Source organism: Sorex araneus, chromosome X (genome assembly GCF_027595985.1).
Source record: "Sorex araneus isolate mSorAra2 chromosome X, mSorAra2.pri, whole genome shotgun sequence".
Taxonomy (NCBI): Eukaryota; Metazoa; Chordata; class Mammalia; order Eulipotyphla; family Soricidae; genus Sorex; species Sorex araneus.
Window position 1 is genome coordinate 228,028,746 of NC_073313.1, and position 10,277 is coordinate 228,039,022.

The 10,277-nt window shown below is 35.3% G+C and overlaps 1 pseudogene; it reads left to right on the forward strand.

The window, feature by feature from the left end:
- The first annotated feature begins 2,437 nt into the window (after nt 1–2,437).
- Nucleotides 2,438–7,574, forward strand: LOC101558932 (S-formylglutathione hydrolase-like; annotated as a pseudogene).
- The last annotated feature ends 2,703 nt before the right edge of the window (nt 7,575–10,277 follow it).

A 10,277-nucleotide genomic window follows, 5' to 3' on the forward strand; every position in this document is an offset into this window, starting at 1 on the left:
TCTCTGTTATAAGGCACTTGAACATCTTAAAAGCATAATTATAGGTATGCCCATGAGAGTTGGGAATGCATGGAATTCTTAATGTGAAGGATGTATATTAAAACTGATGTGTCATGCAGCATGACTTAGGCTATAATAATTTATTTGGAAATAATTCTGATTCCATCAGAGCATCACAAATATTTTAAGTCATATAAGTCAAGAGTAAATTTATGTTTTTAAAAGTGTCACTCTGGAAGTTGTCCATAGAATGGGTTGAAGTGGAGCAAGAGGCTCCTAGAGTAGTGTCAAGGAGAGAACAGTGTTGGTGTGCATGAAGACACATTACTAAAGTTTTTAAAAGATAAGCATTCTAGAAACACATCTGAGGGGAACAACTTTTAGGCTAAATTTACTGATTGGATTCATATTATAAAAGGAAAGAGAAATCAAGTATGGCACTTCAGGCTTGGGCACTTACATTCCAGGCTTGGGAAACTGAGACTATGATGGAAGTACATTACTGAACAAATGAAAACTGGTTGGCATAAGAGTTGCTAATGAGATGGGAATACAGTTAGTGAAACAAAATTTAAGGGTCTTCAAAATAGTTGTACTTGAGAATTGGTATGATTTCCTAGTGTGACTGGTCATAGACAGTTTGAAATGCCAATTAGAAGTTTAGAGGGAAGGGTTGTTTGGTCCTATGCCCTCTGCAGGTTCTATCCCCTCTCCTTTCTTTCTGTCAACAAAACTGAATTGGCTACAATTTCCAAAGAAAGTCCTGCTAGCACAGATTATTGATAACCTCATGTTAAATGATTCAAAAAATCCCAAAATATTTAGACATGTAGTAAGAAAGATGTGCATCAGAGGACGAAGTGATAAATGATTGCACCTTCATCTCCCACAGCAAAGGAGGCACAGCACCCCTTGTACATTATATATTTTAGGAGGGCTTTGTATGAAAATGGTAGCACTTGTTAGTTAAGCTTTTTGCAGTTCAAGTCATATGCAAACTATTCTACTTTCTTCTCTCTGTGTCTATTTAACAGAACTAAAGCAATAACAGTGAGCTCATCTGAACTAATAAAGACCTAAAAATATCTCTCTCTCCCATTATCTCCCCATATTCTCCCCCACCTAAATCTCTGTGATTTCCTTGTATTTATTAAATTTAAAAATTGGGTTTGGAGTATTTACAAATGATTATCTTTAACCAGCTACAGACTTTTATAAAAAACGGTTGAAGGTACAGCATCGCTATAGATTAACTTACTCATGTTCTTGACCCAAGTCCTCAGTCAACAAAATGTGGTATGTTTCTGCTACGTGTCATTTTTCATTATAGATATACCAGCTTAGGAAAGGATAACAGTTTCTACAGAAAACTTTAGATATCCTGGACATTTCAATATTAGTGAATTTTCTGAGACTGCTCAATACCATTGTTTAGTTTTACATAGTAAATGTTAGTTACCTACTTTGCTAATTGACTTGCAGAGTTTAATAAATAAGGCACAGTATGCAATTTGCTGTCCTTCTAAACTGTACCCTTAGTGAGTATGAATACTCTGCTGATTCCATTTAACTTGTAGCCGATCCAGGCACCTGCTTTTGGGCTGAAGCACAGCTCAGCTGTGGAGTTTTTAAAACGCTTTCGAATTTGAAGTGCATCTTCACTGCTGAATGGCATTCCTCATCTGTAAAGCCATTTACAAACTTTACTGATCAAGCTGTACATTGGAATTTAATCTACAGAGCTGTCTGCAAAATGAGCTGTATCCTTTGCTAATCATGGGCATTGATACAATTTATTTGGTTTGAAGTAATTTGCATTATTTTCTTATTATACTCTACCCTTTCGTTCTCATTGCACACTGCTCTGCAGTGTTGCAGGAACTGGGGGAAATTACTTTCCCCATCACCCTGCTCCAGAGGTGGGAGCATTTATGTTCTGGATGAGATGTCTTCTTAATGTGAGAATCTCACCAGTGATGCACTTATCATCCTTCTAAGTTTATGTGATACCGTACAGTGAATTCTGTCTGGACATCTTTTCAAAACCTTATTAAGTCATGATGTTCCAAAACATTAAACAAAAAGCAACATTATTCTATTTTTCAAAAAACACTATGAATCCTGAGTCCAATGCAGCAAACATTGTACTCCACATAAACCCTTATGTTATTAAAACTTTTCCGTTGCTATATCCTAACATTCTTAATGTAAAAGCAGTACACTAATTTAATAAAATATTAATTTATAACTATAAGCATTAACTCTATTTTAAATGTTATAACCAAACCATCATATAGACCTACCTAAAAATGATTTTTACCAAATAAATGTTTATCAACTACGTATAAAGAATCAGTATTCAAAATTTAATATCTAAAATATATCCAAACACAATTTTTTATTTCTGATATGTACATTTAAGGAGGCAAAATAGATAATGATGATGAGAAAACTGTTTTTGAAAAATCTTGCTGATCCACCTCCCACAGGCAATGGCGATTTTGTTAGTTATTTAGCTGTAACAAGCAATATAAAATAAATTATTGTGTTCCTGCTAAGGAGACAGGCTTGGGGGTGGTTGGGAAAATGGGGACAATGGTGTAGGCAGGTCACTCTGGTGGTGAAACTATTTGGTGGTGATGAAATATCAAAAGCTCGTAACAACTGCATGATGAACATCTTTGTAAAGTACACTTCTCAGGGGCTGGAGTGATAGCAGAGCGGGTAGGGCATTTGCCTTGCATGCGGCTGACCCAGGTTCAATTCCCAGCACCCCATATGGTCCCCTGAGCAACGCTAGGGGTGATTCCTGAGAGCAGAGCCAGGAGTGACCCCTGTGCATCAGTGGGTGTGACCCAAAAAGCAAAATAAATAAATAAATAAAAATAATAATAAAGTACACATCTCAAATATTTTATTTTTAAAAAAGAAATAAAACCCCTCTGAATATTCATATTACATTGGCAAATGTATTGTTTTATATAGGGAAAAAATACTTCTAATAAAAGGAGTTTTTTTACCTTAATTATTATCTGGATTAAAATCTAAGCTTCTCAGGTAAGATCAATATCCTTATTTCATGTTTGCATCATAAAATACTAAGTGTGCTTTGATTTAAGAAAGGCAGAGTGATAGCACAGAGGGTAGGGCATTTGCCTTGCACACAGCCAACCCAGGTTTGATTCCTTCGACCCAGGTTTGAATCCTCCGTCCCTCTCAGAGAACCTGGCAAAAGAGTATCCTTCCCACATGGCAGAGCCTGGCAAGCTACCAGTGGCATATTCGATATGCCAAAAACAGTAACAACAAGTCTCACAATGGAGAGGTTACTGGTGCCCGCTTGAGCAAATTGATGAACAACAAAATGACAGTGCTACGACAGCACTACTACAGTGATTTAAGAAAATACTTAGAATTCAGTCCTTGTTTATCATATGATAAAGCACAAAATTTTCCTAGAGATTATGAAATTCATATCTTAGTAAGCATTAGCAACATAAACATTAGACCAGATAAGAGAATATATGCAATTTTGAGAAGAAAAATATAAAACTGAGTCACTCATTTGTGTTTGTTGAAAATGTATTTCAAGAATAAACATAAAAATGACTAAGATTGCCTTTGTGTGTGGGCATGAAAATATAAAGCTAAGCAATAATTTCAGAAAATATGTTCTATAGTACCAAATTCATTCTTCAAATCATAAATGATATGCAAGAAAGTTTAAAGAATTCCAACAATGAAAAATTTCCAGCATAAAGAAATCTGTTAAAAATAAAATATTTTAAACTACATTTGCTCAGTTAAGATCAGAATCCAACAACTGTACCATTGAGGGTCCATTTTTATATATGTTCTCAATTTGCTTACCAAGAAATAAATGTTCTAGATCAAATGAAGTTATAAAATAGAGAATATCACAGTTGGATCATCTAACTTTTTGAAATTTGTAGTATCTAAATACTGACTGGCATAGTTTGAAAAATACTACTGGCAGATATAGTTCAAAAGACAGCTTTTGAAGGTTTGGCTAAATATATCTTTCCTTTTGCCCTAATTTCATTTCAGTCCTATGAAAGATTTCATTTGGCTCAGGGGCCCCATTGATTTTGAAAACAACTTCTCAGATAGCTTTGCTAGGAGTGTCCTAAGAATCAAGTAAATGTCACAAAAATATTTCATTTGAAGGGTATTATTCATACTATTCATGGCAGAGCCTGGAAAGCTACCTATGATGTTCGATATGCCAAAAACAGTAACAAGTCTCACAATGGAAACGTTACTGATGCCCACTTGAGCAAATCAATGAACAATGGGACAACAGTGAAGTGCTACATTTATACTATTGATATTTTAGTTTGTATAAAATAGTAAGTTGTATATTGCATAAAAGATATAGTAGTGCCTTTTACTGTTTAGTTGTCGTTTAGCCAATTTGCACAATGTATAGTCCACTGGAAATATGCACAAAAATCTCCTATTCAACCCTTAAATTTTTGCAAAATACAAAAGGGCAGAAAGATAACTCAACTCTCTGGGAAAACATAGGAGTAAAAACTGAAAACTATTGCAAACATGTGTAAACTTACTATTGAGTTACATCTGGGCTACAACTTATTTGTTTGCCTTAAAATAGCTCTCTGGTTAATGCAAAGATCCTATGGAAAACAATTCAAAACACATCTTACTACTCTGAATTATACCTAGTATTATTTCTATATTTTGTGATGGAAACATAAACCTGAAACACCTTGGACATATTCCAAGATGGGATGCATTCATAAACAGGTCTACCGATTTATTCTACCCCATCCACTAATAAGAAAACAGAAAATGGGAGAGGCCCATGAGAGCTACAGGTTATACAGCAAATTTATTTGGCTGCTAAAGTTGTAACCAGTAATTATTACATGATATTGAGTAAGGGTTGTGAAAACAAGCTCTGTGTAGGGTGTGTGTGTGTGTGTGTGTGTGTGTGTGTGTGTGTGTGTGTGCACGTGCTCACGTGCTCGCACACACTAGTTTAGTATGTTATGGTGTAAGATGGTACCCTATGAGAAAAAAAAGGGGGGAAATTATATCTTGTGAAATGTTGCTTCTGTGAAACCATGTCTTGGTTACTTCTAATAGCAGCCAACATATCAGCAAAGGAATTTATACATCACAGCTAGAAAATAATCCTGGAAATGGCAAACAACTAAAGCTCTTCTGTGATGATGTACAATTAAGTGCATTAATTCAGGTTGATTAAAACTTCCACCTGAAGTCATAAACTGCATGTTTGAGGGGGAAAAAGGGTCTGATGGACCAAACCCAGGTTCATATACAAGGCAAGTGCTCTACTATTGAGCTACATTCTTGAAGTCTTAGTCTTTTATTGAAGGGAGCTAAGGGGTGGGTCTTTCAGAGGTGTTCAGGAGTCCTATAAGAGCTTCCTTGCAGTTTTCAGCTAAATGGCCCAGCAGTTCAGTGTGAGGGCCCAAGGATAAATTGCTAATCGGGTGTTTTTGGAAATGAAACAATAGTCCCTTCGTGAAGGTATGTGCCTTAACCCTGCATTATCTATCCAGTCTGCTATGTTTTAATGTTAGTGCTGAGTTTGTACAGCAGAGCCCAGAAAATGTATTAAGAATGCGCAAGTCCTTTGAAAATACCCAGTTAAAGATAATAAAGATAAAGAAAGCAAGGATATACATTAATGAAAGGACTCAGAATGGGCCAGCAAATTAGTTCAAGTGTTAGAACACATGCCTAGCATGTGTTTGAACCCTAGTACCACCCGGACTTCAGTAGGGTCAGCCGTGTGGCTCCCAAACATCACCCAGCAAAGTATCACTACTAGTGTAATATCTGGAGTGGGCCCTATAAAAATATTTGATAGATTATTCACAGGTTAGAGGGGTATAAAAGAGATCAAAATATGTCTGTGATAATTAAACCGAAGTTTAGCTGCAAATCTTAAATCCTGGTCTTTACAAATGTCATGGGATATTGAATGGGCACTTAAAGAAAAGTAGGGAAGTTTCTCCCAAAACAAAGTTCTGACAAGATACTGAGTTGTATGAATATTAAACAGGATCTACAAATGTCCTACAGATTCCAAGCAATATAAAATTAATCATTTATTGTTTCTGGCTTGAACTTTAAAAGTTCTGCATCACTTTACCTTAGAAGCAGGCTACAAGGTAGAGGGGCAGGAGGGAAACGGGGGACCCTGATGGCGGGAAATGTACACTGGTGAAGGGATGGATGTTGGAATTTTATATGACTTAAACCCAATCATGAATAACTTTGTAACAGTGTGCCTCATACTGATTCAATAAAAATAAAGTAAAGCAAACAAAAATTTCTGTATCAAAATCAAAAGTTCTTTGCCTGAGATATTCTTTCTAAGCCTGCTTCCTACCAAAGGGAGTCAAGCCATAGCCATCTACTAAGGAGATTTATAGTCTCTGAAAATGGGATATGATAAAATTTACTGTAGCAATCCAGATAGGATGATCCAGTCCAACTACTCTCACATTCTCCTCCTTGGAGAAGAATCAGATTGACAATGTAACCAAGAATGTTTTAGGAAACAGAGCATGTCAAGCATATCATGAGGAGAATGCACTGTCAGTAAGATTGTCTTTCTTGGGATACCAGAACATATAGAAGGGACATTATATGCTTTGTCATTACACTTTTACCTTCTATAAAGTATCTGGTATTCAGAGTGTCTAATTGATTTGGCTTCTATCTCTTTGCAGATGCTTCATGAGGATCATTTACCATTTAATGCAGACAAAAAAAAAAAAAACCCAACCAGGTAATAATTAGACATAAGGAGAAAGCGCCGAAACAGATTTTCAGCATCAAGTGCTTTGGAGGATTGCAGAAAGTTTCTGAATAGTGCTGAACTGAACTGAAAAATGAAATTTGCAGCTACTTGCCACCACAAGCAGAAACTGAAAAATTTCTCTGCACTATATTGGCTGTCTGGTATAATGTGCTCAGAAAAAAAAATTATATCAAAATCTGGTTATCACCAAGCTGGTTCAGAACATGGCTTTGTCATAATTGTTCCAGATACCAGCCCCTGTGGCTGCAATATGAAAGGAAAAGATGAGAATTGCGTCCTTGGCACTGGTGCTGAATTTTATGTGGCTGCACTGAAGGCCTTAGAAAACTAACTACAAAATGTACTCATGTAACAGAGGAGCTTCCCTATATTTTAAGTTACAATTTTCCAGTACATCCCAAACAATGGGCTATTTTGGCAATGGGAGGACATGAAACTCTTATTTGTGTTTTAAAGAATCCTGGAAAATTGTCTGTCAGCATTTACTCCAAATTGTTATCCTACATATCTAGTGACATTTTACACATGTTCTCAGCTGGCACATACTAATTGATTAAGGAAAAAATGATCAGTTTCTTTCAAATGAGCAGTTTCAATGTGATGACTTTATACCTGCCTGTACAGAAATAAAAATTTCTATGACTTAAAAGATGATTGTAATGATAGCTACTACATCATTTCAATCTTTATTACCAATTGCATCAAACATCATGTAAAATACCCAAAGGCATAAAAACTTCAGAGAAGAGAAATTCCTCAGGATTATAAGAATAATTAATATAATTTCAAGAAAAAAAGATTTAAAAACATTGGGTTTGGTCATTCTTAAAGATATTTCACCTTCTGAATATGTAAAACCTGGGGTGATGGTGAGTTGTTAATTTGGCTCAAAGTTACAAAATGATTACCTTTTCACTGAGTCTGTTGTTTGTTATCTGTGTGACCAATAATATGGAGTTTAATGACTACAGAGTCATATAAATAATAAAAATATATTGTAGAATAGGGAACTCTTCACCTGAGGATCACAATAATGAAAAGAGAAAACCTGACATCATGATTTTCACTAACTATGGCTAAAATTTTAATTAAGACTAAAGAAAAGAAACACTTTAATATTAATAGTACTTGTTATATTACCAGTACTAGATATCATAGCTATGAATGGAGACGTTACTGGTGCCCACTCATGCAAATCAATGTACAACGGGATGACAGTGATACAGTGATACCGTGACAGATATCATAGCTGTTTCATATGTTATAGTTGTCATGGATAATTCAACTATCTTTAAATTAAAGTTATGATGGTTGTTAAATTGACTATCTGATCACAGTTAATATGTTCACTGATAAAATATCAGATTTCCAATAATTGAATTGCTATACTTTAACATGTATATTTTATATTAAATATATTTTATAAGTTAAAAAATTATTCTGAGAAGGGGTTCACAGGCATATTATATTTCTAGAACTGCCATAAAAATCACTTCATTCTTTATACATTAGAAATTTATTGCCTCACAGTTCTGAAGATTAGAAAACCAAAATGTGTACATAGAATCACTTTGAATTGAAGGCAGTAAGGAAAATCTTTTCCATATTTCTCACCTAGTTACTTATGTTTCTCTGGTTTTCTGTATCATCGATGGACTTATAATGACACAACCCAAATCTGTTTTCACCTTCTCCACGTAGATGTCTGTCTTTTAATGGATTAAAGTTTTATAGAAAGTTTATTTTAATTATCTCTGGAAAGACTATATCTCCAAACCAGGTCCCTTTTGGGGTGCAGGGAGTTAGAACTCTCACATATCTTTTGAGGGGGAAAAAATAAAACTGTAATACTAGGTTTTGGTAAAACACCAGTCTAGCCCCAGTTACAAGGATGGTTAAGAACTTATTACAAAAAATATTCAAGATAAGAAATTAGTTTAATATATTCAAATAAGAGAATTTAGATTAGAAATCTTTATTAATTCATGTATATGTAGACATATACACTAAAGAAGAGTATACACAGCAAATGTACCATAAGCGTTTTTTTTTTCCTGTATTGAGACTAAGGAGATATATATTAATTTTACTCTTTCTTTGGGTTCTGATTTGTTCTCAATCTTGTTACAGAATAAAACCCAGAAAAATACTGGCACACAAGGTGTAAATGGGAACTGCTAGTTTATTTTGCACATGAGTTTGACCTGGCAAAAGTGCTCAGGCCGCCGACTCTTTCACAGTTTGTATACAGTTTTTCAAAGGACATGCAAGAATTAATACAGTTTGTGGTTGGTACATCCTGTTACAAGTGCTAATTAATTAACTAATTCAAATTAACTAATCCAATTCCCTAAAGTTTTTGCAGCCCCTCACTCCTGCATTTACAGCCTTATCAGACCTATGTGGTCTTTGAGAGTAATTTACCGCCGGTTCAGACCGCTTAGTTCCCACTTTAATCTTAACATTTTAAGTGTTTTGCATCTAAAAGTGAAAGAATTACATAATAAAAATATCTTCAATGAGTACATAAATTTATCTCTACTCTTTTGAAAACTATCTTAAAAATTCTACATATAGGCTGTAGTAATATTCCAGTGGCTTGGGTATTTGCCTGTTGTACGCCTACCCAAGTTCAATCCCTATCTGGGTAGAAAAGAAAACCCTTAAAACCTATAGTCCCCTGAGACCTGCCAGGATAACCCCAGAGCAGAAAGCCAGGAGTAATCCCTGAGCACAGCAAGGTGTGGTCCAAACACAAAGGAAAAATTCTACATACAATGAAAGGGATCTATTCTAAATGTGCTCTAGACTAATATCTGGTAATTCAATGATTTTAGTTTTCACATATTTCTAAAACATAACTTTCACTACCATATATACATATTAGCTATTACCAGAGATTCTATGATTACAAGTGAGCCCTCATAAATAAAAGAGGACTATGTATTATCTGCAATAGAATTTGACATACAAAAATTAATATTCATATGTACATTCAGAAATAAATCTCAGGTAAGGTTAATACAAAAAATATTATTCAGGGGCTGGAGCAATAGTACAGCCAGTAGAGTGTTTGTCTTGCACATGTCTGACCAGGGTTCGATCCTGGACTATGTTCATAGTCCCTTGAGCACTGCCAGGAGTGATTCCTGAGTGCAGAGCCAGGAGTAACCCCTTAGTATCGCCTGGTACAACCAAAAAAGCTATAAATAAATAAATAAAACTTTTAAAATATATATACAAATATGTTATTCAGTAAAAAACTGAGAGAGGGGCTGGAGTGATAGCACAGAGGGTAGGGCATTTGCCTTGCACGTGGCCAACCTGGGTTCGAATCCCAGCATCCCATATGGTCCCCTGAGCACCGCCAGGGGTAATTCCTGAGTGCATGAGCCAGGAATGACCCCTGTGCATTGCCGGGTGTGACCCAAAAAGC